Below are 22,346 nucleotides of genomic sequence, written 5' to 3' on the forward strand. Positions count from 1 at the left end.
ATTTTTCTTCAATGACTCTGTTTTTAGAAAGTGCCTCCTACATTGGTTGGTGTCTGGTGTAGTTTCCGAGAAGTTTCTGTAGTGTAGTGGTTATCACGTTCGCCTAACACACGAAAGGTCCCCAGTTTGAAACTGGATAAAAACAATGGATTTTTAGCTAAGCATTTTAATGCAATGGCCCTTTTTTTAGACAGTGCCTCCTACATTGGATGGTGTCTGGCTTAGCTTCTAAGACGTTTCTGTAGTGTAGTGGTTATCACGTTCGCCTTACACGCGAAAGGTCCTCAGTTCGAAACTGGGCAGAAACAAGCGTTTTTAACCAAAGCATTTTTCTTCAATGACTCTGTTTTTAGAAAGTGCCTCCTACATTGGTTGGTGTCTGGTATAGTTTCCGAGAAGTTTCTGTAGTGTAGTGGTTATCACGTTCGCCTAACACGCGAAAGGTCCCCAGTTTGAAACTGGGCAGAAACAATGGATTTTTAGCTAAGCATTTTAATGCAATGGCCCTTTTTTTAGACAGTGCCTCCTACATTGGATGGTGTCTGGCTTAGTTTCTAAGACGGTAGAAACTGGGCAGAAACAAGTGTTTTTAACCTAAGCATTTTTCTTCAATGACTCTGTTTTTAGAAAGTGCCTCCTACATCGGTTGGTGTCTGGTATAGTTTCCGGGAAGTTTCTGTAGTGTAGTGGTTATCACGTTCGCCTAACACGCGAAAGGTCCCCAGTTCGAAACTGGGCAGAAACATGCGTTTTTAACCTAAGCATTTTTCTTCAATGACTCTGTTTTTAGAAAGTGCCTCCTACATTGGTTGGTGTCTGGTATAGTTTCCGAGAAGTTTCTGTAGTGTAGTGTTTATCACGTTCGCCTAACACGCGAAAGGTCCCCAGTTTGAAACTGGGCAGAAACAATGGATTTTTAGCTAAGCATTTTAATGCAATGGCCCTTTTTTTAGACAGTGCCTCCTACATTGGTTGGTGTCTAGTATAGCTTCTGAGAAGTTTCTGTAGTGTAGTGGTTATCACGTTCGCCTCACACGCGAAAGGTCCCCAGTTCGAAACTGGGCAGAATCAATAGATTTTTAGCTAAGCATTTTCATGCAATGGCTCTTTTTTTAGAAAGTGACTCCTACATTGTATGGTGTCTGGCTTAGCTTCTAAGACGTTTCTGTAGTGTAGTGGTTATCACGTTCGCCTTACACGCGAAAGGTCCTCAGTTCGAAACTGGGCAGAAACAAGTGTTTTTAACATAAGCATTTTTCTTCAATGACTCTGTTTTTCGAAAGTGCCTCCTACATTGGTTGGTGTCTGGTATAGTTTCCGAGAAGTTTCTGTAGTGTAGTGGTTATCACGTTCGCCTAACACGCGAAAGGTCCCCAGTTCGAAACTGGGCAGAAACAATGGATTTTTAGCTAAGCATTTTAATGCAATGGCCCTTTTTTTAGACAGTGCCTCCTACATTGGTTGGTGTCTAGTATAGTTTCTGAGAAGTTTCTGTAGTGTAGTGGTTATCACGTTCGCCTCACACGCGAAAGGTCCCCAGTTCGAAACTGGGCAGAAACAATGGATTTTTAGCTAAGCATTTTCATGCAATGGCTCTTTTTTTAGAAAGTGCCTCCTACATTGGATGGTGTCTGGCTTAGCTTCTAAGACGTTTCTGTAGTGTAGTGGTTATCACGTTCGCCTTACACGCGAAAGGTCCTCAGTTCGAAACTGGGCAGAAACAAGCGTTTTTAACCAAAGCATTTTTCTTCAATGACTCTGTTTTTAGAAAGTGCCTCCTACATTGGTTGGTGTCTGGTATAGTTTCCGAGAAGTTTCTGTAGTGTAGTGGTTATCACGTTCGCCTAACACGCGAAAGGTCCCCAGTTTGAAACTGGGCAGAAACAATGGATTTTTAGCTAAGCATTTTAATGCAATGGCCCTTTTTTTAGACAGTGCCTCCTACATTGGATGGTGTCTGGCTTAGTTTCTAAGACGGTAGAAACTGGGCAGAAACAAGTGTTTTTAACCTAAGCATTTTTCTTCAATGACTCTGTTTTTAGAAAGTGCCTCCTACATCGGTTGGTGTCTGGTATAGTTTCCGGGAAGTTTCTGTAGTGTAGTGGTTATCACGTTCGCCTAACACGCGAAAGGTCCCCAGTTCGAAACTGGGCAGAAACAAGCGTTTTTAACCTAAGCATTTTTCTTCAATGACTCTGTTTTTAGAAAGTGCCTCGTACATTGGTTGGTGTCTGGTATAGTTTCCAAGAAGTTTCTGTAGTGTAGTGTTTATCACGTTCGCCTAACACGCGAAAGGTCCCCAGTTTGAAACTGGGCAGAAACAATGGATTTTTAGCTAAGCATTTTCATGCAATGGCTCTTTTTTTAGAAAGTGCCTCCTACATTGTATGGTGTCTGGCTGAGTTTCTAAGACGTTTCTGTAGTGTGGTGGTTATCACGTTCGCCTTACACGCGAAAGGTCCTCAGTTCGAAACTGGGCAGAAACAAGTGTTTTTAACCTAAGCATTTTTCTTCAATGACTCTGTTTTTAGAAAGTGCCTCCTACATTGTTTGGTGTCTGGTGTAGTTTCCGAGAAGTTTCTGTAGTGTAGTGTTTATCACGTTCGCCTAACACGCGAAAGGTCCCCAGTTTGAAACTGGGCAGAAACAATGGATTTTTAGCTAAGCATTTTAATGCAATGGCCCTTTTTTTAGACAGTGCCTCCTACATTGGTTGGTGTCTAGTATAGCTTCTGAGAAGTTTCTGTAGTGTAGTGGTTATCACGTTCGCCTAACACGCGAAAGGTCCCCAGTTTGAAACTGGGCAGAAACAATGGATTTTTAGCTAAGCATTTTAATGCAATGGCCCTTTTTTTAGACAGTGCCTCCTACATTGGTTGGTGTCTAGTATAGCTTCTGAGAAGTTTCTGTAGTGTAGTGGTTATCACGTTCGCCTCACACGCGAAAGGTCCCCAGTTCGAAACTGGGCAGAATCAATAGATTTTTAGCTAAGCATTTTCATGCAATGGCTCTTTTTTTAGAAAGTGACTCCTACATTGTATGGTGTCTGGCTTAGCTTCTAAGACGTTTCTGTAGTGTAGTGGTTATCACGTTCGCCTTACACGCGAAAGGTCCTCAGTTCGAAACTGGGCAGAAACAAGTGTTTTTAACATAAGCATTTTTCTTCAATGACTCTGTTTTTCGAAAGTGCCTCCTACATTGGTTGGTGTCTGGTATAGTTTCCGAGAAGTTTCTGTAGTGTAGTGGTTATCACGTTCGCCTAACACGCGAAAGGTCCCCAGTTCGAAACTGGGCAGAAACAATGGATTTTTAGCTAAGCATTTTAATGCAATGGCCCTTTTTTTAGACAGTGCCTCCTACATTGGTTGGTGTCTAGTATAGTTTCTGAGAAGTTTCTGTAGTGTAGTGGTTATCACGTTCGCCTCACACGCGAAAGGTCCCCAGTTCGAAACTGGGCAGAAACAATGGATTTTTAGCTAAGCATTTTCATGCAATGGCTCTTTTTTTAGAAAGTGCCTCCTACATTGGATGGTGTCTGGCTTAGCTTCTAAGACGTTTCTGTAGTGTAGTGGTTATCACGTTCGCCTTACACGCGAAAGGTCCTCAGTTCGAAACTGGGCAGAAACAAGCGTTTTTAACCAAAGCATTTTTCTTCAATGACTCTGTTTTTAGAAAGTGCCTCCTACATTGGTTGGTGTCTGGTATAGTTTCCGAGAAGTTTCTGTAGTGTAGTGGTTATCACGTTCGCCTAACACGCGAAAGGTCCCCAGTTTGAAACTGGGCAGAAACAATGGATTTTTAGCTAAGCATTTTAATGCAATGGCCCTTTTTTTAGACAGTGCCTCCTACATTGGATGGTGTCTGGCTTAGTTTCTAAGACGGTAGAAACTGGGCAGAAACAAGTGTTTTTAACCTAAGCATTTTTCTTCAATGACTCTGTTTTTAGAAAGTGCCTCCTACATCGGTTGGTGTCTGGTATAGTTTCCGGGAAGTTTCTGTAGTGTAGTGGTTATCACGTTCGCCTAACACGCGAAAGGTCCCCAGTTCGAAACTGGGCAGAAACAAGCGTTTTTAACCTAAGCATTTTTCTTCAATGACTCTGTTTTTAGAAAGTGCCTCGTACATTGGTTGGTGTCTGGTATAGTTTCCAAGAAGTTTCTGTAGTGTAGTGTTTATCACGTTCGCCTAACACGCGAAAGGTCCCCAGTTTGAAACTGGGCAGAAACAATGGATTTTTAGCTAAGCATTTTCATGCAATGGCTCTTTTTTTAGAAAGTGCCTCCTACATTGTATGGTGTCTGGCTGAGTTTCTAAGACGTTTCTGTAGTGTGGTGGTTATCACGTTCGCCTTACACGCGAAAGGTCCTCAGTTCGAAACTGGGCAGAAACAAGTGTTTTTAACCTAAGCATTTTTCTTCAATGACTCTGTTTTTAGAAAGTGCCTCCTACATTGTTTGGTGTCTGGTGTAGTTTCCGAGAAGTTTCTGTAGTGTAGTGTTTATCACGTTCGCCTAACACGCGAAAGGTCCCCAGTTTGAAACTGGGCAGAAACAATGGATTTTTAGCTAAGCATTTTAATGCAATGGCCCTTTTTTTAGACAGTGCCTCCTACATTGGTTGGTGTCTAGTATAGCTTCTGAGAAGTTTCTGTAGTGTAGTGGTTATCACGTTCGCCTCACACGCGAAAGGTCCCCAGTTCGAAACTGGGCAGAATCAATAGATTTTTAGCTAAGCATTTTCATGCAATGGCTCTTTTTTTAGAAAGTGACTCCTACATTGTATGGTGTCTGGCTTAGCTTCTAAGACGTTTCTGTAGTGTAGTGGTTATCACGTTCGCCTTACACGCGAAAGGTCCTCAGTTCGAAACTGGGCAGAAACAAGTGTTTTTAACATAAGCATTTTTCTTCAATGACTCTGTTTTTCGAAAGTGCCTCCTACATTGGTTGGTGTCTGGTATAGTTTCCGAGAAGTTTCTGTAGTGTAGTGGTTATCACGTTCGCCTAACACGCGAAAGGTCCCCAGTTCGAAACTGGGCAGAAACAATGGATTTTTAGCTAAGCATTTTAATGCAATGGCCCTTTTTTTAGACAGTGCCTCCTACATTGGTTGGTGTCTAGTATAGTTTCTGAGAAGTTTCTGTAGTGTAGTGGTTATCACGTTCGCCTCACACGCGAAAGGTCCCCAGTTCGAAACTGGGCAGAAACAATGGATTTTTAGCTAAGCATTTTCATGCAATGGCTCTTTTTTTAGAAAGTGCCTCCTACATTGGATGGTGTCTGGCTTAGCTTCTAAGACGTTTCTGTAGTGTAGTGGTTATCACGTTCGCCTTACACGCGAAAGGTCCTCAGTTCGAAACTGGGCAGAAACAAGCGTTTTTAACCAAAGCATTTTTCTTCAATGACTCTGTTTTTAGAAAGTGCCTCCTACATTGGTTGGTGTCTGGTATAGTTTCCGAGAAGTTTCTGTAGTGTAGTGGTTATCACGTTCGCCTAACACGCGAAAGGTCCCCAGTTTGAAACTGGGCAGAAACAATGGATTTTTAGCTAAGCATTTTAATGCAATGGCCCTTTTTTTAGACAGTGCCTCCTACATTGGATGGTGTCTGGCTTAGTTTCTAAGACGGTAGAAACTGGGCAGAAACAAGTGTTTTTAACCTAAGCATTTTTCTTCAATGACTCTGTTTTTAGAAAGTGCCTCCTACATCGGTTGGTGTCTGGTATAGTTTCCGGGAAGTTTGTGTAGTGTAGTGGTTATCACGTTCGCCTAACACGCGAAAGGTCCCCAGTTCGAAACTGGGCAGAAACAAGCGTTTTTAACCTAAGCATTTTTCTTCAATGACTCTGTTTTTAGAAAGTGCCTCGTACATTGGTTGGTGTCTGGTATAGTTTCCAAGAAGTTTCTGTAGTGTAGTGTTTATCACGTTCGCCTAACACGCGAAAGGTCCCCAGTTTGAAACTGGGCAGAAACAATGGATTTTTAGCTAAGCATTTTCATGCAATGGCTCTTTTTTTAGAAAGTGCCTCCTACATTGTATGGTGTCTGGCTGAGTTTCTAAGACGTTTCTGTAGTGTGGTGGTTATCACGTTCGCCTTACACGCGAAAGGTCCTCAGTTCGAAACTGGGCAGAAACAAGTGTTTTTAACCTAAGCATTTTTCTTCAATGACTCTGTTTTAAGAAAGTGCCTCCTACATTGGTTGGTGTCTGGTGTAGTTTCCGAGAAGTTTCTGTAGTGTAGTGGTTATCACGTTCGCCTAACACACGAAAGGTCCCCAGTTTGAAACTGGATAAAAACAATGGATTTTTAGCTAAGCATTTTAATGCAATGGCCCTTTTTTTAGACAGTGCCTCCTACATTGGATGGTGTCTGGCTTAGCTTCTAAGACGTTTCTGTAGTGTAGTGGTTATCACGTTCGCCTTACACGCGAAAGGTCCTCAGTTCGAAACTGGGCAGAAACAAGCGTTTTTAACCAAAGCATTTTTCTTCAATGACTCTGTTTTTAGAAAGTGCCTCCTACATTGGTTGGTGTCTGGTATAGTTTCCGAGAAGTTTCTGTAGTGTAGTGGTTATCACGTTCGCCTAACACGCGAAAGGTCCCCAGTTTGAAACTGGGCAGAAACAATGGATTTTTAGCTAAGCATTTTAATGCAATGGCCCTTTTTTTAGACAGTGCCTCCTACATTGGATGGTGTCTGGCTTAGTTTCTAAGACGGTAGAAACTGGGCAGAAACAAGTGTTTTTAACCTAAGCATTTTTCTTCAATGACTCTGTTTTTAGAAAGTGCCTCCTACATCGGTTGGTGTCTGGTATGGTTTCTGGGAAGTTTCTGTAGTGTAGTGGTTATCACGTTCGCCTAACACGCGAAAGGTCCCCAGTTCGAAACTGGGCAGAAACATGCGTTTTTAACCTAAGCATTTTTCTTCAATGACTCTGTTTTTAGAAAGTGCCTCCTACATTGGTTGGTGTCTGGTATAGTTTCCGAGAAGTTTCTGTAGTGTAGTGTTTATCACGTTCGCCTAACACGCGAAAGGTCCCCAGTTTGAAACTGGGCAGAAACAATGGATTTTTAGCTAAGCATTTTAATGCAATGGCCCTTTTTTTAGACAGTGCCTCCTACATTGGTTGGTGTCTAGTATAGCTTCTGAGAAGTTTCTGTAGTGTAGTGGTTATCACGTTCGCCTCACACGCGAAAGGTCCCCAGTTCGAAACTGGGCAGAATCAATAGATTTTTAGCTAAGCATTTTCATGCAATGGCTCTTTTTTTAGAAAGTGACTCCTACATTGTATGGTGTCTGGCTTAGCTTCTAAGACGTTTCTGTAGTGTAGTGGTTATCACGTTCGCCTTACACGCGAAAGGTCCTCAGTTCGAAACTGGGCAGAAACAAGCGTTTTTAACCTAAGCATTTTTCTTCATTGACTCTGTTTTTAGAAAGTGCCTCCTACATTGGTTGGTGTCTGGTGTAGTTTCCGAGAAGTTTCTGTAGTGTAGTGGTTATCACGTTCGCCTAACACACGAAAGGTCCCCAGTTTGAAACTGGATAGAAACAATGGATTTTTAGCTAAGCATTTTAATGCAATGGCCCTTTTTTTAGACAGTGCCTCCTACATTGGATGGTGTCTGGCTTAGTTTCTAAGACGGTAGAAACTGGGCAGAAACAAGTGTTTTTAACCTAAGCATTTTTCTTCAATGACTCTGTTTTTAGAAAGTGCCTCCTACATTTGTTGGTGTCTGGTATAGTTTCCGAGAAGTTTCTGTAGTGTAGTGGTTATCACATTCGCCTAACACGCGAAAGGTCCCCAGTTCGAAACTGGGCAGAAACAATGGATTTTTAGCTAAGCATTTTAATGCAATGGCCCTTTTTTTAGACAGTGCCTCCTACATTGGATGGTGTCTGGCTTAGTTTCTAAGACGGTAGAAACTGGGCACAAACAAGTGTTTTTAACCTAAGCATTTTTCTTCAATGACTCTGTTTTTCGAAAGTGCCTCCTACATTGGTTGGTGTCTGGTATAGTTTCCGAGAAGTTTCTGTAGTGAAGTGGTTATCACGTCCGCCTAACACTCGAAAGGTCCCCAGTTCGAAACTGGGCAGAAACAATGGATTTTTAGCTAAGCATTTTAATGCAATGGCCCTTTTTTTAGACAGTGCCTCCTACATTGGTTGGTGTCTAGTATAGTTTCTGAGAAGTTTCTGTAGTGTAGTGGTTATCACTTTCGCCTCACACGCGAAAGGTCCCCAGTTCGAAACTGGGCAGAAACAATGGATTTTTAGCTAAGCATTTTCATGCAATGGCTCTTTTTTTAGAAAGTGCCTCCTACATTGGATGGTGTCTGGCTGAGTTTCTAAGACGTTTCTGTAGTGTAGTGGTTATCACGTTCGCCTTACACGCGAAAGGTCCTCAGTTCGAAACTGGGCAAAAACAAGCGTTTTTAATCTAAGCATTTTTCTTCAATGTCTCTGTTTTTAGAAAGTGCCTCCTACATTGGTTGGTGTCTGGTATAGCTTCCGAGAAGTTTCTGTAGTGTAGTGGTTATCACGTTCGCCTAACACGCGAAAGGTCCCAAGTTTGAAACTGGGCAGAAACAATGGATTTTTAGCTAAGCATTTTAATGCAATGGCCCTTTTTTTTAGACAGTGCCTCCTACATTGGTTGGTGTCTAGTATAGTTTCTGAGAAGTTTCTGTAGTGTAGTGGTTATCCGTTCGCCTCACACGCGAAAGGTCCCCAGTTCGAAACTGGGCAGAATCAATGGATTTTTAGCTAAGCATTTTCATGCAATGGCTCTTTTTTTAGAAAGTGCCTCCTACATTGGATGGTGTCTGGCTGAGTTTCTAAGACGTTTCTGTAGTGTAGTGGTTATCACGTTTGCCTTACACGCGAAAGGTCCTCAGTTCGAAACTGGGCAGAAACAAGTGTTTTTAACCTAAGCATTTTTCTTCAATGACTCTGTTTTTAGAAAGTGCCTCCTACATTGGTTGGTGTCTGGTGTAGTTTCCGAGAAGTTTCTGTAGTGTAGTGGTTATCACGTTCGCCTAACACACGAAAGGTCCCCAGTTTGAAACTGGATAGAAACAATGGATTTTTAGCTAAGCATTTTAATGCAATGGCCCTTTTTTTAGACAGTGCCTCCTACATTGGATGGTGTCTGGCTTAGTTTCTAAGACGGTAGAAACTGGGCAGAAACAAGTGTTTTTAACCTAAGCATTTTTCTTCAATGACTCTGTTTTTAGAAAGTGCCTCCTACATTGGTTGGTGTCTGGTATAGTTTCCGAGAAGTTTCTGTAGTGTAGTGGTTATCACATTCACCTAACACGCGAAAGGTCCCCAGTTCGAAATTGGCAGAAACAATGGATTTTTAGCTAAGCATTTTCATGCAATTGCTCTTTTTTTAGAAAGTGCCTCCTACATTGGATGGTGTCTGGCGTAGTTTCTAAGACGTTTCTGTAGTGTAGTGGTTATCACGTTCGCCTTACACGCGAAAGGTCCTCAGTTCGAAACTGGGCAGAAACAATGGATTTTTAGCTAAGCATTTTCATGCAATGGCTCTTTTTTTAGAAAGTGCCTCCTACATTGGATGGTGTCTAGCTTAGTTTCTAAGACGTTTCTGTAGTGTAGTGGTTATCACGTTCGCCTTACACGCGAAAGGTCCTCAGTTCGAAACTGGGCAGAAACAATGGATTTTTAGCTAAGTATTTTAATGCAATGGCCCTTTTTTTAGACAGTGCCTACCAAATTGGTTGGAGTCTCGTATAGTTTCTGAGAAGTTTCTGTAGTGTAGTGGTTATCATGTTCGCCTCACACGCGAAAGGTCCCCAGTTCGAAACTGGGCAGAAACAATGGATTTTTAGTTAAGCATTTTCATGCAATGGCTCTTTTTTTAGAAAGTGCCTCCTACATTGTATGGTGTCTGGTTTTGTTTCTAAGATGTTTCTGTAGTGTAGTGGTTATCACATTCGCCTTACACGCGAAAGGTCCCCAGTTCGAAACTGGGCAGAAACAAGTTTTTTTAACCTAAGCATTTTTCTTCAATGACTCTGTTTTTAGAAAGCGCCTCCTACATTTGTTGGTGTCTGGTATAGTTTCCGAGAAGTTTCTGTAGTGTAGTGGTTATCACATTCGCCTAACACGCGAAAGGTCCCCAGTTCGAAACTGGGCAGAAACAATGGATTTTTAGCTAAGCATTTTAATGCAATGGCCCTTTTTTTAGACAGTGCCTCCTACATTGGATGGTGTCTGGCTTAGTTTCTAAGACGGTAGAAACTGGGCACAAACAAGTGTTTTTAACCTAAGCATTTTTCTTCAATGACTCTGTTTTTCGAAAGTGCCTCCTACATTGGTTGGTGTCTGGTATAGTTTCCGAGAAGTTTCTGTAGTGTAGTGGTTATCACGTCCGCCTAACACTCGAAAGGTCCCCAGTTCGAAACTGGGCAGAAACAATGGATTTTTAGCTAAGCATTTTAATGCAATGGCCCTTTTTTTAGACAGTGCCTCCTACATTGGTTGGTGTCTAGTATAGTTTCTGAGAAGTTTCTGTAGTGTAGTGGTTATCACTTTCGCCTCACACGCGAAAGGTCCCCAGTTCGAAACTGGGCAGAAACAATGGATTTTTAGCTAAGCATTTTCATGCAATGGCTCTTTTTTTAGAAAGTGCCTCCTACATTGGATGGTGTCTGGCTTAGTTTCTAAGACGTTTCTGTAGTGTAGTGGTTATCACGTTCGCCTTACACGCGAAAGGTCCTCAGTTCGAAACTGGGCAAAAACAAGCGTTTTTAACCTAAGCATTTTTCTTCAATGACTCTGTTTTTAGAAAGTGCCTCCTACATTGGTTGGTGTCTGGTATAGCTTCCGAGAAGTTTCTGTAGTGTAGTGGTTATCACGTTCGCCTAACACGCGAAAGGTCCCAAGTTTGAAACTGGGCAGAAACAATGGATTTTTAGCTAAGCATTTTAATGCAATGGCCCTTTTTTTTAGACAGTGCCTCCTACATTGGTTGGTGTCTCGTATAGTTTCTGAGAAGTTTCTGTAGTGTAGTGGTTATCCATTCGCCTCACACGCGAAAGGTCCCCAGTTCGAAACTGGGCAGAATCAATGGATTTTTAGCTAAGCATTTTCATGCAATGGCTCTTTTTTTAGAAAGTGCCTCCTACATTGGATGGTGTCTGGCTGAGTTTCTAAGACGTTTCTGTAGTGTAGTGGTTATCACGTTCGCCTTACACGCGAAAGGTCCTCAGTTCGAAACTGGGCAGAAACAAGTGTTTTTAACCTAAGCATTTTTCTTCAATGACTCTGTTTTTAGAAAGTGCCTCCTACATTGGTTGGTGTCTGGTGTAGTTTCCGAGAAGTTTCTGTAGTGTAGTGGTTATCACGTTCGCCTAACACACGAAAGGTCCCCAGTTTGAAACTGGATAGAAACAATGGATTTTTAGCTAAGCATTTTAATGCAATGGCCCTTTTTTTAGACAGTGCCTCCTACATTGGATGGTGTCTGGCTTAGTTTCTAAGACGGTAGAAACTGGGCAGAAACAAGTGTTTTTAACCTAAGCATTTTTCTTCAATGACTCTGTTTTTAGAAAGTGCCTCCTACATTGGTTGGTGTCTGGTATAGTTTCCGAGAAGTTTCTGTAGTGTAGTGGTTATCACATTCACCTAACACGCGAAAGGTCCCCAGTTCGAAATTGGCAGAAACAATGGATTTTTAGCTAAGCATTTTCATGCAATTGCTCTTTTTTTAGAAAGTGCCTCCTACATTGGATGGTGTCTGGCGTAGTTTCTAAGACGTTTCTGTAGTGTAGTGGTTATCACGTTCGCCTTACACGCGAAAGGTCCTCAGTTCGAAACTGGGCAGAAACAATGGATTTTTAGCTAAGCATTTTCATGCAATGGCTCTTTTTTTAGAAAGTGCCTCCTACATTGGATGGTGTCTAGCTTAGTTTCTAAGACGTTTCTGTAGTGTAGTGGTTATCACGTTCGCCTTACACGCGAAAGGTCCTCAGTTCGAAACTGGGCAGAAACAATGGATTTTTAGCTAAGTATTTTAATGCAATGGCCCTTTTTTTAGACAGTGCCTACCAAATTGGTTGGAGTCTCGTATAGTTTCTGAGAAGTTTCTGTAGTGTAGTGGTTATCATGTTCGCCTCACACGCGAAAGGTCCCCAGTTCGAAACTGGGCAGAAACAATGGATTTTTAGTTAAGCATTTTCATGCAATGGCTCTTTTTTTAGAAAGTGCCTCCTACATTGTATGGTGTCTGGTTTTGTTTCTAAGATGTTTCTGTAGTGTAGTGGTTATCACATTCGCCTTACACGCGAAAGGTCCCCAGTTCGAAACTGGGCAGAAACAAGTTTTTTTAACCTAAGCATTTTTCTTCAATGGCTCTATTTTATGAAAGTGACTCCTACATTGGTTGGTGTCTAGTGTAGTTTCTGGGAAATTTCTGTAGTGTAGTGGTTATCACGTTCGCCTCACACGCGAAAGGTTCCCAGTTCGAAACTGGGCAGAAACAATGGATTTTTAGCTAAGCATTTTCATGCAATTGCTCTTTTTTTAGAAAGTGCCTCCTACATTGGATGGTGTCTGGCTTAGTTTCTAAAACGGTAGAAACTGGGCAGAAACAAGTGTTTTTAACCTAAGCATTTTTCTTCAATGACTCTGTTTTTAGAAAGTGCCTCCTACATTTGTTGGTGTCTGGTATAGTTTCCGAGAAGTTTCTGTAGTGTAGTGGTTATCACATTCGCCTAACACGCGAAAGGTCCCCAGTTCGAAACTGGGCAGAAACAATGGATTTTTAGCTAAGCATTTTAATGCAATGGCCCTTTTTTTAGACAGTGCCTCCTACATTGGATGGTGTCTGGCTTAGTTTCTAAGACGGTAGAAACTGGGCACAAACAAGTGTTTTTAACCTAAGCATTTTTCTTCAATGACTCTGTTTTTCGAAAGTGCCTCCTACATTGGTTGGTGTCTGGTATAGTTTCCGAGAAGTTTCTGTAGTGTAGTGGTTATCACGTCCGCCTAACACTCGAAAGGTCCCCAGTTCGAAACTGGGCAGAAACAATGGATTTTTAGCTAAGCATTTTAATGCAATGGCCCTTTTTTTAGACAGTGCCTCCTACATTGGTTGGTGTCTAGTATAGTTTCTGAGAAGTTTCTGTAGTGTAGTGGTTATCACTTTCGCCTCACACGCGAAAGGTCCCCAGTTCGAAACTGGGCAGAAACAATGGATTTTTAGCTAAGCATTTTCATGCAATGGCTCTTTTTTTAGAAAGTGCCTCCTACATTGGATGGTGTCTGGCTTAGTTTCTAAGACGTTTCTGTAGTGTAGTGGTTATCACGTTCGCCTTACACGCGAAAGGTCCTCAGTTCGAAACTGGGCAAAAACAAGCGTTTTTAACCTAAGCATTTTTCTTCAATGACTCTGTTTTTAGAAAGTGCCTCCTACATTGGTTGGTGTCTGGTATAGCTTCCGAGAAGTTTCTGTAGTGTAGTGGTTATCACGTTCGCCTAACACGCGAAAGGTCCCAAGTTTGAAACTGGGCAGAAACAATGGATTTTTAGCTAAGCATTTTAATGCAATGGCCCTTTTTTTTAGACAGTGCCTCCTACATTGGTTGGTGTCTCGTATAGTTTCTGAGAAGTTTCTGTAGTGTAGTGGTTATCCATTCGCCTCACACGCGAAAGGTCCCCAGTTCGAAACTGGGCAGAATCAATGGATTTTTAGCTAAGCATTTTCATGCAATGGCTCTTTTTTTAGAAAGTGCCTCCTACATTGGATGGTGTCTGGCTGAGTTTCTAAGACGTTTCTGTAGTGTAGTGGTTATCACGTTCGCCTTACACGCGAAAGGTCCTCAGTTCGAAACTGGGCAGAAACAAGTGTTTTTAACCTAAGCATTTTTCTTCAATGACTCTGTTTTTAGAAAGTGCCTCCTACATTGGTTGGTGTCTGGTGTAGTTTCCGAGAAGTTTCTGTAGTGTAGTGGTTATCACGTTCGCCTAACACACGAAAGGTCCCCAGTTTGAAACTGGATAGAAACAATGGATTTTTAGCTAAGCATTTTAATGCAATGGCCCTTTTTTTAGACAGTGCCTCCTACATTGGATGGTGTCTGGCTTAGTTTCTAAGACGGTAGAAACTGGGCAGAAACAAGTGTTTTTAACCTAAGCATTTTTCTTCAATGACTCTGTTTTTAGAAAGTGCCTCCTACATTGGTTGGTGTCTGGTATAGTTTCCGAGAAGTTTCTGTAGTGTAGTGGTTATCACATTCACCTAACACGCGAAAGGTCCCCAGTTCGAAACTGGGCAGAAACAATGGATTTTTAGCTAAGCATTTTCATGCAATTGCTCTTTTTTTAGAAAGTGCCTCCTACATTGGATGGTGTCTGGCGTAGTTTCTAAGACGTTTCTGTAGTGTAGTGGTTATCACGTTCGCCTTACACGCGAAAGGTCCTCAGTTCGAAACTGGGCAGAAACAATGGATTTTTAGCTAAGCATTTTCATGCAATGGCTCTTTTTTTAGAAAGTGCCTCCTACATTGGATGGTGTCTAGCTTAGTTTCTAAGACGTTTCTGTAGTGTAGTGGTTATCACGTTCGCCTTACACGCGAAAGGTCCTCAGTTCGAAACTGGGCAGAAACAATGGGTTTTTAGCTAAGTATTTTAATGCAATGGCCCTTTTTTTAGACAGTGCCTACCAAATTGGTTGGAGTCTCTTATAGCTTCTGAGAAGTTTCTGTAGTGTAGTGGTTATCATGTTCGCCTCACACGCGAAAGGTCCCCAGTTCGAAACTGGGCAGAAACAATGGATTTTTAGTTAAGCATTTTCATGCAATGGCTCTTTTTTTAGAAAGTGCCTCCTACATTGTATGGTGTCTGGTTTAGTTTCTAAGATGTTTCTGTAGTGTAGTGGTTATCACATTCGCCTTACACGCGAAAGGTCCCCAGTTCGAAACTGGGCAGAAACAAGTTTTTTTAACCTAAGCATTTTTCTTCAATGGCTCTATTTTATGAAAGTGACTCCTACATTGGTTGGTGTCTAGTATAGTTTCTGGGAAATTTCTGTAGTGTAGTGGTTATCACGTTCGCCTCACACGCGAAAGGTCCCCAGTTCCAAACTGGGCAGAAACAATGGATTTTTAGCTAAGCATTTTCATGCAATTGCTCTTTTTTTAGAAAGTGCCTCCTACATTGGATGGTGTCTAGCTTAGTTTCTAAAACGGTAGAAACTGGGCAGAAACAAGTGTTTTTAACCTAAGCATTTTTCTTCAATGACTCTGTTTTTAGAAAGTGCCTCCTACATTTGTTAGTGTCTGGTATAGTTTCCGAGAAGTTTCTGTAGTGTAGTGGTTATCACATCCGCCTAACACTCGAAAGGTCCCCAGTTCGAAACTGGGCAGAAACAATGGATTTTTAGCTAAGCATTTTAATGCAATGGCCCTTTTTTTAGACAGTGCCTCCTACATTGGATGGTGTCTGGCTTAGTTTCTAAGACGGTAGAAACTGGGCAGAAACAAGTGTTTTTAACATAAGCATTTTTCTTCAATGACTCTGTTTTTCGAAAGTGGCTCCTACATTGGTTGGTGTCTGGTATAGTTTCCGAGACATTTCTGTAGTGTAGTGGTTATCACGTTCGCCTAACACGCGAAAGGTCCCCAGTTCGAAACTGGGCAGAAACAATGGATTTTTAGCTAAGCATTTTAATGCAATGGCCCTTTTTTTAGACAGTGCCTCCTACATTGGTTGGTGTCTAGTATAGTTTCTGAGAAGTTTCTGTAGTGTAGTGGTTATCACGTTCGCCTCACACGCGAAAGGTCCCCAGTTCGAAACTGGGCAGAATCAATGGATTTTTAGCTAAGCATTTTCATGCAATGGCTCTTTTTTTAGAAAGTGCCTCCTACATTGGATGGTGTCTGGCTGAGTTTCTAAGACGTTTCTGTAGTGTAGTGGTTATCACGTTCGCCTTACACGCGAAAGGTCCTCAGTTCGAAACTGGGCAGAAACAAGTGTTTTTAACCTAAGCATTTTTCTTCAATGACTCTGTTTTTAGAAAGTGCCTCCTACATTGGTTGGTGTCTGGTGTAGTTTCCGAGAAGTTTCTGTAGTGTAGTGGTTATCACGTTCGCCTAACACACGAAAGGTCCCCAGTTTGAAACTGGATAGAAACAATGGATTTTTAGCTAAGCATTTTAATGCAATGGCCCTTTTTTTAGACAGTGCCTCCTACATTGGATGGTGTCTGGCTTAGTTTCTAAGACGGTAGAAACTGGGCAGAAACAAGTGTTTTTAACCTAAGCATTTTTCTTCAATGACTCTGTTTTTAGAAAGTGCCTCCTACATTGGTTGGTGTCTGGTATAGTTTCCGAGAAGTTTCTGTAGTGTAGTGGTTATCACATTCACTTAACACGCGAAAGGTCCCCAGTTCGAAACTGGGCAGAAACAATGGATTTTTAGCTAAGCATTTTCATGCAATTGCTCTTTTTTTAGAAAGTGCCTCCTACATTGGATGGTGTCTGGCGTAGTTTCTAAGACGTTTCTGTAGTGTAGTGGTTATCACGTTCGCCTTACACGCGAAAGGTCCTCAGTTCGAAACTGGGCAGAAACAATGGATTTTTAGCTAAGCATTTTCATGCAATGGCTCTTTTTTTAGAAAGTGCCTCCTACATTGGATGGTGTCTGGCTGAGTTTCTAAGACGTTTCTGTAGTGTAGTGGTTATCACGTTCGCCTTACACGCGAAAGGTCCTCAGTTCGAAACTGGGCAGAAACAAGTGTTTTTAACCTAAGCATTTTTCTTCAATGACTCTGTTTTTAGAAAGTGCCTCCTACATTGGTTGGTGTCTGGTGTAGTTTCCGAGAAGTTTCTGTAGTGTAGTGGTTATCACGTTCGCCTAACACACGAAAGGTCCCCAGTTTGAAACTGGATAGAAACAATGGATTTTTAGCTAAGCATTTTAATGCAATGGCCCTTTTTTTAGACAGTGCCTCCTACATTGGATGGTGTCTGGCTTAGTTTCTAAGACGGTAGAAACTGGGCAGAAACAAGTGTTTTTAACCTAAGCATTTTTCTTCAATGACTCTGTTTTTAGAAAGTGCCTCCTACATTGGTTGGTGTCTGGTATAGTTTCCGAGAAGTTTCTGTAGTGTAGTGGTTATCACATTCACCTAACACGCGAAAGGTCCCCAGTTCGAAACTGGGCAGAAACAATGGATTTTTAGCTAAGCATTTTCATGCAATTGCTCTTTTTTTAGAAAGTGCCTCCTACATTGGATGGTGTCTGGCGTAGTTTCTAAGACGTTTCTGTAGTGTAGTGGTTATCACGTTCGCCTTACACGCGAAAGGTCCTCAGTTCGAAACTGGGCAGAAACAATGGATTTTTAGCTAAGCATTTTCATGCAATGGCTCTTTTTTTAGAAAGTGCCTCCTACATTGGATGGTGTCTAGCTTAGTTTCTAAGACGTTTCTGTAGTGTAGTGGTTATCACGTTCGCCTTACACGCGAAAGGTCCTCAGTTCGAAACTGGGCAGAAACAATGGATTTTTAGCTAAGTATTTTAATGCAATGGCCCTTTTTTTAGACAGTGCCTACCAAATTGGTTGGTGTCTCGTATAGTTTCTGAGAAGTTTCTGTAGTGTAGTGGTTATCACGTTCGCCTCACACGCGAAAGGTCCCCAGTTCGAAACTGGGCAGAAACAATGGATTTTTAGTTAAGCATTTTCATGCAATGGCTAATTTTTTAGAAAGTGCCTCCTACATTGTATGGTGTCTGGTTTTGTTTCTAAGACGTTTCTGTAGTGTAGTGGTTATCACGTTCGCCTTACACGCGAAAGGTCCTCAGTTCGAAACTGGGCAGAAACAATGGATTTTTAGCTAAGTATTTTAATGCAATGGCCCTTTTTTTAGACAGTGCCTACCAAATTGGTTGGTGTCTCGTATAGTTTCTGAGAAGTTTCTGTAGTGTAGTGGTTATCACGTTTGCCTCACACGCGAAAGGTCCCCAGATCGAAGCTGGGCAGAAACAATGGATTTTTAGTTAAGCATTTTAATGCAATGGCCCTTTTTTTAGACAGTGCCTCCTACATTGGATGGTGTCTGGCTTAGTTTCTAAGACGGTAGAAACTGGGCAGAAACAAGTGTTTTTAACATAAGCATTTTTCTTTAATGACTCTGTTTTTCGAAAGTGCCTCCTACATTGGTTGGTGTCTGGTATAGTTTCCGAGAAGTTTCTGTAGTGTAGTGGTTATCACGTTCGCCTAACACGCGAAAGGTCCCCAGTTCGAAACTGGGCAGAAACAATGGATTTTTAGCTAAGCATTTTAATGCAATGGCCCTTTTTTTAGACAGTGCCTCCTACATTGGTTGGTGTCTAGTATAGATTCTGAGAAGTTTCTGTAGTGTAGTGGTTATCACGTTCGCCTCACACGCGAAAGGTCCCCAGTTCGAAACTGGGCAGAAACAATGGATTTTTAGCTAAGCATTTTCATGCAATGGCTCTTTTTTTAGAAAGTGCCTCCTACATTGGATGGTGTCTGGCTTAGTTTCTAAGACGTTTCTGTAGTGTAGTGGTTATCACGTTCGCCTTACACGCGAAAGGTCCTCAGTTCGAAACTGTTCAGAAACAAGCGTTTTTAACCTAAGCATTTTTCTTCAATGACTCTGTTTTTCGAAATTGCCTCCTACATTGGTTTGTGTCTGGTATAGTTTCCGAGAAGTTTCTGTAGTGTAGTGGTTATCACGTTCGCCTAACACGCGAAAGGTCCCCAGTTTGAAACTGGGCAGAAACAATGGATTTTTAGCTAAGCATTTTAATGCAATGGCCCTTTTTTTAGACAGTGCCTCCTACATTGGATGGTGTCTGGCTTAGTTTCTAAGACGGTAGAAACTGGGCAGAAACAAGTGTTTTTAACCTAAGCATTTTTCTTCAATGACTCTGTTTTTAGAAAGTGCCTCCTACATTGGTTGGTGTCTGGTATAGTTTCCGAGAAGTTTCTGTAGTGTAGTGGTTATCACATTCACCTAACACGCGAAAGGTCCCCAGTTCGAAACTGGGCAAAAACAATGGATTTTTAGCTAAGCATTTTCATGCAATGGCTCTTTTTTTAGAAAGTGCCACCTACATTGGATGGTGTCTGGCGTAGATTCTAAGACGTTTCTGTATTGTAGTGGTTATCACGTTCGCCTTACACGCGAAAGGTCCCCAGTTCAAAACTGGGCAGAAACAAGTGTTTTTAACCTAAGCATTTTTCTTCAATGGCTCTGTTTTTAGAAAGTGCCTCCTACATTGGTTGGTGTCCGGTATAAATTCAGAGAAGTTTCTGTAGTGTAGTGGTTATCACGTTCGCCTAACACGCGAAAGGTCCCCAGTTCGAAACTGGGTAGAAACAAGCGTTTTTAACCTAAGCATTTTTCTTCAATGACTCTGTTTTTCGAAATTGCCTCCTACATTGGTTTGTGTCTGGTATAGTTTCCGAGAAGTTTCTGTAGTGTAGTGGTTATCACGTTCGCCTAACTCGCGAAAGGTCCCCAGTTTGAAACTGGGCAGAAACAATGGATTTTTAGCTAAGCATTTTAATGCAATGGCCCTTTTTTTAGACAGTGCCTCCTACATTGGATGGTGTCTGGCTTAGTTTCTAAGACGGTAGAAACTGGGCAGAAACAAGTGTTTTTAACCTAAGCATTTTTCTTCAATGACTCTGTTTTTAGAAAGTGCCTCCTACATTGGTTGGTGTCTGGTATAGTTTCCGAGAAGTTTCTGTAGTGTAGTGGTTATCACATTCACCTAACACGCGAAAGGTCCCCAGTTCGAAACTGGGCAAAAACAATGGATTTTTAGCTAAGCATTTTCATGCAATGGCTCTTTTTTTAGAAAGTGCCACCTACATTGGATGGTGTCTGGCGTAGATTCTAAGACGTTTCTGTATTGTAGTGGTTATCACGTTCGCCTTACACGCGAAAGGTCCCCAGTTCAAAACTGGGCAGAAACAAGTGTTTTTAACCTAAGCATTTTTCTTCAATGGCTCTGTTTTTAGACAGTGCCTCCTACATTGGATGGTGTCTGGCTTAGTTTCTAAGACGGTAGAAACTGGGCAGAAACAAGTGTTTTTAACCTAAGCATTTTTCTTCAATGACTCTGTTTTTCGAAAGTGCCTCCTACATTGGTTGGTGTCTGGTATAGTTTCCGAGAAGTTTCTGTAGTGTAGTGGTTATCACGTTCGCCTAACACGCGAAAGGTCCTCAGTTCGAAACTGGGCAGAAACAATGGATTTTTAGCTAAGCATTTTAATGCAATGGCCCTTTTTTTCGACAGTGCCTCCTACATTGGTTGGTGTCTAGGATAGTTTCTGAGAAGTTTCTGTAGTGTAGTGGTTATCACGTTCGCCTCACACGCGAAAGTTTTTTTAACCTAAGCATTTTCATGCAATTGCTCTTTTTTTAGACAGTGCCTCCTACATTGGATGGTGTCTGGTATAGCTTCCGAGAAGATTCTGTAGTGTAGTGGTTATCACGTTCTCCTCACACACGAAAGGTCCCCAGTTCGAAACTTGGCAGAAACAATGGATTTTTAGCTAAGCATTTTCATGCAATGGCTCTTTTTTTAGAAAGTGCCTCCTACATTGGATGGTGTCTGGCTTAGTTTCTAAGACGTTTCTGTAGTGTAGTGGTTATCACTTTCGCCTTACACGCGAAAGGTCCCCAGTTCGAAACTGGGCAGAAACAAGTGTTTTTAACCTAAGCATTTTTCTTCAATGACTCTGTTTTTAGAAAGTGCCTCCTACATTGGTTGGTGTCTGGTATAGTTTCCGAGAAGTTTCTGTAGTGTAGTGGTTATCACATTCACCTAACACGCGAAAGGTCACCAGTTCGAAACTGGGCAGAAACAATGGATTTTTAGCTAAGCATTTTCATGCAATGGCTCTTTTTTTAGAAAGTGCCTCCTACATTGGATGGTGTCTGGCGTAGTTTCTAAGACGTTTCTGTAGTGTAGTGGTTATCACGTTCGCCTTACACGCGAAACTGTGCAGAAACAAGTGTTTTTAACCTAAGCATTTTTCTTCAATGGCTCTATTTTATGAAAGTGACTCCTACATTGGTTGGTGTCTTGTATAGTTTCTGAGAAGTTTCTGTAGTGTAGTGGTTATCACGTTCGCCTCACACGCGAAAGGTCCCCAGTTCGAAACTGGGCAGAAACAATGGATTTTTAGCTAAGCATTTTCATGCAATTGCTCTTTTTTTAGACAGTGCCTCCTACATTGGATGGTGTCTGGTATAGTTTCCGAGAAGTTTCTGTAGTGTAGTGGTTATCACGTTCGCCTAACACGCGAAAGGTCCCCAGTTCGAAACTGGGCAGAAACAATGGATTTTTAGCTAAGCATTTTAATGCAATGGCCCTTTTTTTAGACAGTGCCTCTTACATTGGTTGGTGTCTAGTATAGTTTCCGAGAAGATTCTGTAGTGTACTGGTTATCACGTTCTCCTCACACACGAAAGGTCCCCAGTTCGAAACTTGGCAGAAACAATGGATTTTTAGCTAAGCATTTTCATGCAATGGCTCTTTTTTTAGAAAGTGCCTCCTACATTGGATGGTGTCTGGCTTAGTTTCTAAGACGTTTCTGTAGTGTAGTGGTTATCACTTTCGCCTTACACGCGAAAGGTCCCCAGTTCGAAACTGGGCAGAAACAAGTGTTTTTAACCTAAGCATTTTTCTTCAATGACTCTGTTTTTAGAAAGTGCCTCCTACATTGGTTGGTGTCTAGTATAGTTTCTGAGAAGTTTCTGTAGTGTAGTGGTTATCACGTTCGCCTCACACGCGAAAGGTCCCCAGTTCGAAACTGGGCAGAAACAATGGATTTTTAGCTAAGCATTTTCATGCAATGGCTCTTTTTTTAGAAAGTGCCTCCTACATTGGATGGTGTCTGGCTTAGTTTCTAAGACGTTTCTGTAGTGTAGTGGTTATCACGTTCGCCTTACACGCGAAAGGTCCTCAGTTCGAAACTGGGCAGAAACAAGTGTTTTTAACGTAAGCATTTTTCTTCAATGACTCTGTTTTTAGAAAGTGCCTCCTACATTGGATAGTGTCTGGCGTAGTTTCTAAGACGTTTCTGTAGTGTAGTGGATATCACGTTCGCCTAACACGCGAAAGGTCCCCAGTTCGAAACTGGGCAGAAACAATGGATTTTTAGCTAAGCATTTTAATGCAATGGCCCTTTTTTTAGACAGTGCCTCCTACATTGGATGGTGTCTGGCTTAGTTTCTAAGACGGTAGAAACTGGGCAGAAACAAGTGTTTTTAACCTAAGCATTTTTCTTCAATGACTCTGTTTTTAGAAAGTGCCTCCTACATTGGTTGGTGTCTGGTATAGTTTC

The 22,346-nt window shown here is 41.7% G+C and overlaps 57 non-coding genes across 57 annotated transcripts; all 57 read left to right on the forward strand.

Moving 5' to 3' along the window:
• The first annotated feature begins 235 nt into the window (after positions 1-235).
• On the forward strand, positions 236-308 carry TRNAV-UAC (transfer RNA valine (anticodon UAC)). Its single transcript has one exon. It is a non-coding gene; the product is annotated as a tRNA-Val (tRNA).
• Positions 309-672: 364 nt separating this feature from the next.
• On the forward strand, positions 673-745 carry TRNAV-AAC (transfer RNA valine (anticodon AAC)). The gene has a single exon. It is a non-coding gene; the product is annotated as a tRNA-Val (tRNA).
• A 416-nt stretch (positions 746-1,161) lies between these two features.
• On the forward strand, positions 1,162-1,234 carry TRNAV-UAC (transfer RNA valine (anticodon UAC)). Its single transcript has one exon. It is a non-coding gene; the product is annotated as a tRNA-Val (tRNA).
• A 90-nt stretch (positions 1,235-1,324) lies between these two features.
• On the forward strand, positions 1,325-1,397 carry TRNAV-AAC (transfer RNA valine (anticodon AAC)). Its single transcript has one exon. It is a non-coding gene; the product is annotated as a tRNA-Val (tRNA).
• A 90-nt stretch (positions 1,398-1,487) lies between these two features.
• On the forward strand, positions 1,488-1,560 carry TRNAV-CAC (transfer RNA valine (anticodon CAC)). Its single transcript has one exon. It is a non-coding gene; the product is annotated as a tRNA-Val (tRNA).
• Positions 1,561-1,650: 90 nt separating this feature from the next.
• On the forward strand, positions 1,651-1,723 carry TRNAV-UAC (transfer RNA valine (anticodon UAC)). The gene has a single exon. It is a non-coding gene; the product is annotated as a tRNA-Val (tRNA).
• A 364-nt stretch (positions 1,724-2,087) lies between these two features.
• TRNAV-AAC (transfer RNA valine (anticodon AAC)) lies at positions 2,088-2,160 on the forward strand. Its single transcript has one exon. It is a non-coding gene; the product is annotated as a tRNA-Val (tRNA).
• A 905-nt stretch (positions 2,161-3,065) lies between these two features.
• TRNAV-UAC (transfer RNA valine (anticodon UAC)) lies at positions 3,066-3,138 on the forward strand. The gene has a single exon. It is a non-coding gene; the product is annotated as a tRNA-Val (tRNA).
• A 90-nt stretch (positions 3,139-3,228) lies between these two features.
• Positions 3,229-3,301, forward strand: TRNAV-AAC (transfer RNA valine (anticodon AAC)). Its single transcript has one exon. It is a non-coding gene; the product is annotated as a tRNA-Val (tRNA).
• Positions 3,302-3,391: 90 nt separating this feature from the next.
• Positions 3,392-3,464, forward strand: TRNAV-CAC (transfer RNA valine (anticodon CAC)). The gene has a single exon. It is a non-coding gene; the product is annotated as a tRNA-Val (tRNA).
• A 90-nt stretch (positions 3,465-3,554) lies between these two features.
• Positions 3,555-3,627, forward strand: TRNAV-UAC (transfer RNA valine (anticodon UAC)). The gene has a single exon. It is a non-coding gene; the product is annotated as a tRNA-Val (tRNA).
• A 364-nt stretch (positions 3,628-3,991) lies between these two features.
• TRNAV-AAC (transfer RNA valine (anticodon AAC)) lies at positions 3,992-4,064 on the forward strand. The gene has a single exon. It is a non-coding gene; the product is annotated as a tRNA-Val (tRNA).
• Positions 4,065-4,806: 742 nt separating this feature from the next.
• On the forward strand, positions 4,807-4,879 carry TRNAV-UAC (transfer RNA valine (anticodon UAC)). The gene has a single exon. It is a non-coding gene; the product is annotated as a tRNA-Val (tRNA).
• A 90-nt stretch (positions 4,880-4,969) lies between these two features.
• TRNAV-AAC (transfer RNA valine (anticodon AAC)) lies at positions 4,970-5,042 on the forward strand. Its single transcript has one exon. It is a non-coding gene; the product is annotated as a tRNA-Val (tRNA).
• A 90-nt stretch (positions 5,043-5,132) lies between these two features.
• Positions 5,133-5,205, forward strand: TRNAV-CAC (transfer RNA valine (anticodon CAC)). Its single transcript has one exon. It is a non-coding gene; the product is annotated as a tRNA-Val (tRNA).
• Positions 5,206-5,295: 90 nt separating this feature from the next.
• TRNAV-UAC (transfer RNA valine (anticodon UAC)) lies at positions 5,296-5,368 on the forward strand. Its single transcript has one exon. It is a non-coding gene; the product is annotated as a tRNA-Val (tRNA).
• A 1,016-nt stretch (positions 5,369-6,384) lies between these two features.
• Positions 6,385-6,457, forward strand: TRNAV-UAC (transfer RNA valine (anticodon UAC)). The gene has a single exon. It is a non-coding gene; the product is annotated as a tRNA-Val (tRNA).
• Positions 6,458-6,821: 364 nt separating this feature from the next.
• Positions 6,822-6,894, forward strand: TRNAV-AAC (transfer RNA valine (anticodon AAC)). The gene has a single exon. It is a non-coding gene; the product is annotated as a tRNA-Val (tRNA).
• Positions 6,895-7,310: 416 nt separating this feature from the next.
• On the forward strand, positions 7,311-7,383 carry TRNAV-UAC (transfer RNA valine (anticodon UAC)). The gene has a single exon. It is a non-coding gene; the product is annotated as a tRNA-Val (tRNA).
• Positions 7,384-7,747: 364 nt separating this feature from the next.
• Positions 7,748-7,820, forward strand: TRNAV-AAC (transfer RNA valine (anticodon AAC)). Its single transcript has one exon. It is a non-coding gene; the product is annotated as a tRNA-Val (tRNA).
• Positions 7,821-8,184: 364 nt separating this feature from the next.
• Positions 8,185-8,257, forward strand: TRNAV-CAC (transfer RNA valine (anticodon CAC)). The gene has a single exon. It is a non-coding gene; the product is annotated as a tRNA-Val (tRNA).
• Positions 8,258-9,435: 1,178 nt separating this feature from the next.
• Positions 9,436-9,508, forward strand: TRNAV-UAC (transfer RNA valine (anticodon UAC)). Its single transcript has one exon. It is a non-coding gene; the product is annotated as a tRNA-Val (tRNA).
• A 90-nt stretch (positions 9,509-9,598) lies between these two features.
• On the forward strand, positions 9,599-9,671 carry TRNAV-UAC (transfer RNA valine (anticodon UAC)). The gene has a single exon. It is a non-coding gene; the product is annotated as a tRNA-Val (tRNA).
• Positions 9,672-9,761: 90 nt separating this feature from the next.
• On the forward strand, positions 9,762-9,834 carry TRNAV-CAC (transfer RNA valine (anticodon CAC)). The gene has a single exon. It is a non-coding gene; the product is annotated as a tRNA-Val (tRNA).
• Positions 9,835-9,924: 90 nt separating this feature from the next.
• On the forward strand, positions 9,925-9,997 carry TRNAV-UAC (transfer RNA valine (anticodon UAC)). The gene has a single exon. It is a non-coding gene; the product is annotated as a tRNA-Val (tRNA).
• A 90-nt stretch (positions 9,998-10,087) lies between these two features.
• Positions 10,088-10,160, forward strand: TRNAV-AAC (transfer RNA valine (anticodon AAC)). The gene has a single exon. It is a non-coding gene; the product is annotated as a tRNA-Val (tRNA).
• A 364-nt stretch (positions 10,161-10,524) lies between these two features.
• TRNAV-CAC (transfer RNA valine (anticodon CAC)) lies at positions 10,525-10,597 on the forward strand. The gene has a single exon. It is a non-coding gene; the product is annotated as a tRNA-Val (tRNA).
• A 579-nt stretch (positions 10,598-11,176) lies between these two features.
• TRNAV-UAC (transfer RNA valine (anticodon UAC)) lies at positions 11,177-11,249 on the forward strand. Its single transcript has one exon. It is a non-coding gene; the product is annotated as a tRNA-Val (tRNA).
• A 526-nt stretch (positions 11,250-11,775) lies between these two features.
• On the forward strand, positions 11,776-11,848 carry TRNAV-UAC (transfer RNA valine (anticodon UAC)). Its single transcript has one exon. It is a non-coding gene; the product is annotated as a tRNA-Val (tRNA).
• A 90-nt stretch (positions 11,849-11,938) lies between these two features.
• On the forward strand, positions 11,939-12,011 carry TRNAV-UAC (transfer RNA valine (anticodon UAC)). Its single transcript has one exon. It is a non-coding gene; the product is annotated as a tRNA-Val (tRNA).
• Positions 12,012-12,101: 90 nt separating this feature from the next.
• On the forward strand, positions 12,102-12,174 carry TRNAV-CAC (transfer RNA valine (anticodon CAC)). The gene has a single exon. It is a non-coding gene; the product is annotated as a tRNA-Val (tRNA).
• Positions 12,175-12,264: 90 nt separating this feature from the next.
• On the forward strand, positions 12,265-12,337 carry TRNAV-UAC (transfer RNA valine (anticodon UAC)). The gene has a single exon. It is a non-coding gene; the product is annotated as a tRNA-Val (tRNA).
• Positions 12,338-12,701: 364 nt separating this feature from the next.
• Positions 12,702-12,774, forward strand: TRNAV-AAC (transfer RNA valine (anticodon AAC)). Its single transcript has one exon. It is a non-coding gene; the product is annotated as a tRNA-Val (tRNA).
• Positions 12,775-13,138: 364 nt separating this feature from the next.
• TRNAV-CAC (transfer RNA valine (anticodon CAC)) lies at positions 13,139-13,211 on the forward strand. Its single transcript has one exon. It is a non-coding gene; the product is annotated as a tRNA-Val (tRNA).
• A 579-nt stretch (positions 13,212-13,790) lies between these two features.
• On the forward strand, positions 13,791-13,863 carry TRNAV-UAC (transfer RNA valine (anticodon UAC)). Its single transcript has one exon. It is a non-coding gene; the product is annotated as a tRNA-Val (tRNA).
• Positions 13,864-14,390: 527 nt separating this feature from the next.
• On the forward strand, positions 14,391-14,463 carry TRNAV-UAC (transfer RNA valine (anticodon UAC)). The gene has a single exon. It is a non-coding gene; the product is annotated as a tRNA-Val (tRNA).
• A 90-nt stretch (positions 14,464-14,553) lies between these two features.
• Positions 14,554-14,626, forward strand: TRNAV-UAC (transfer RNA valine (anticodon UAC)). Its single transcript has one exon. It is a non-coding gene; the product is annotated as a tRNA-Val (tRNA).
• A 90-nt stretch (positions 14,627-14,716) lies between these two features.
• On the forward strand, positions 14,717-14,789 carry TRNAV-CAC (transfer RNA valine (anticodon CAC)). The gene has a single exon. It is a non-coding gene; the product is annotated as a tRNA-Val (tRNA).
• A 90-nt stretch (positions 14,790-14,879) lies between these two features.
• Positions 14,880-14,952, forward strand: TRNAV-UAC (transfer RNA valine (anticodon UAC)). Its single transcript has one exon. It is a non-coding gene; the product is annotated as a tRNA-Val (tRNA).
• A 964-nt stretch (positions 14,953-15,916) lies between these two features.
• Positions 15,917-15,989, forward strand: TRNAV-UAC (transfer RNA valine (anticodon UAC)). Its single transcript has one exon. It is a non-coding gene; the product is annotated as a tRNA-Val (tRNA).
• A 527-nt stretch (positions 15,990-16,516) lies between these two features.
• On the forward strand, positions 16,517-16,589 carry TRNAV-UAC (transfer RNA valine (anticodon UAC)). The gene has a single exon. It is a non-coding gene; the product is annotated as a tRNA-Val (tRNA).
• Positions 16,590-16,679: 90 nt separating this feature from the next.
• TRNAV-UAC (transfer RNA valine (anticodon UAC)) lies at positions 16,680-16,752 on the forward strand. The gene has a single exon. It is a non-coding gene; the product is annotated as a tRNA-Val (tRNA).
• A 527-nt stretch (positions 16,753-17,279) lies between these two features.
• Positions 17,280-17,352, forward strand: TRNAV-UAC (transfer RNA valine (anticodon UAC)). The gene has a single exon. It is a non-coding gene; the product is annotated as a tRNA-Val (tRNA).
• A 90-nt stretch (positions 17,353-17,442) lies between these two features.
• On the forward strand, positions 17,443-17,515 carry TRNAV-UAC (transfer RNA valine (anticodon UAC)). Its single transcript has one exon. It is a non-coding gene; the product is annotated as a tRNA-Val (tRNA).
• A 90-nt stretch (positions 17,516-17,605) lies between these two features.
• Positions 17,606-17,678, forward strand: TRNAV-CAC (transfer RNA valine (anticodon CAC)). The gene has a single exon. It is a non-coding gene; the product is annotated as a tRNA-Val (tRNA).
• Positions 17,679-17,768: 90 nt separating this feature from the next.
• Positions 17,769-17,841, forward strand: TRNAV-UAC (transfer RNA valine (anticodon UAC)). The gene has a single exon. It is a non-coding gene; the product is annotated as a tRNA-Val (tRNA).
• A 364-nt stretch (positions 17,842-18,205) lies between these two features.
• Positions 18,206-18,278, forward strand: TRNAV-AAC (transfer RNA valine (anticodon AAC)). The gene has a single exon. It is a non-coding gene; the product is annotated as a tRNA-Val (tRNA).
• Positions 18,279-18,368: 90 nt separating this feature from the next.
• TRNAV-CAC (transfer RNA valine (anticodon CAC)) lies at positions 18,369-18,441 on the forward strand. The gene has a single exon. It is a non-coding gene; the product is annotated as a tRNA-Val (tRNA).
• An 853-nt stretch (positions 18,442-19,294) lies between these two features.
• On the forward strand, positions 19,295-19,367 carry TRNAV-AAC (transfer RNA valine (anticodon AAC)). The gene has a single exon. It is a non-coding gene; the product is annotated as a tRNA-Val (tRNA).
• An 801-nt stretch (positions 19,368-20,168) lies between these two features.
• TRNAV-AAC (transfer RNA valine (anticodon AAC)) lies at positions 20,169-20,241 on the forward strand. The gene has a single exon. It is a non-coding gene; the product is annotated as a tRNA-Val (tRNA).
• Positions 20,242-20,627: 386 nt separating this feature from the next.
• TRNAV-UAC (transfer RNA valine (anticodon UAC)) lies at positions 20,628-20,700 on the forward strand. Its single transcript has one exon. It is a non-coding gene; the product is annotated as a tRNA-Val (tRNA).
• Positions 20,701-21,100: 400 nt separating this feature from the next.
• On the forward strand, positions 21,101-21,173 carry TRNAV-CAC (transfer RNA valine (anticodon CAC)). The gene has a single exon. It is a non-coding gene; the product is annotated as a tRNA-Val (tRNA).
• A 90-nt stretch (positions 21,174-21,263) lies between these two features.
• On the forward strand, positions 21,264-21,336 carry TRNAV-AAC (transfer RNA valine (anticodon AAC)). Its single transcript has one exon. It is a non-coding gene; the product is annotated as a tRNA-Val (tRNA).
• Positions 21,337-21,589: 253 nt separating this feature from the next.
• Positions 21,590-21,662, forward strand: TRNAV-UAC (transfer RNA valine (anticodon UAC)). The gene has a single exon. It is a non-coding gene; the product is annotated as a tRNA-Val (tRNA).
• Positions 21,663-21,752: 90 nt separating this feature from the next.
• TRNAV-CAC (transfer RNA valine (anticodon CAC)) lies at positions 21,753-21,825 on the forward strand. Its single transcript has one exon. It is a non-coding gene; the product is annotated as a tRNA-Val (tRNA).
• A 90-nt stretch (positions 21,826-21,915) lies between these two features.
• TRNAV-UAC (transfer RNA valine (anticodon UAC)) lies at positions 21,916-21,988 on the forward strand. The gene has a single exon. It is a non-coding gene; the product is annotated as a tRNA-Val (tRNA).
• Positions 21,989-22,078: 90 nt separating this feature from the next.
• Positions 22,079-22,151, forward strand: TRNAV-AAC (transfer RNA valine (anticodon AAC)). Its single transcript has one exon. It is a non-coding gene; the product is annotated as a tRNA-Val (tRNA).
• Positions 22,152-22,346: the final 195 nt, after the last annotated feature.

The sequence above is a fragment of the Crinia signifera genome, chromosome 3, assembly GCF_055691185.1.
Source record: "Crinia signifera chromosome 3, ASM5569118v1, whole genome shotgun sequence".
In the NCBI taxonomy this organism is placed as follows: Eukaryota; Metazoa; Chordata; class Amphibia; order Anura; family Myobatrachidae; genus Crinia; species Crinia signifera.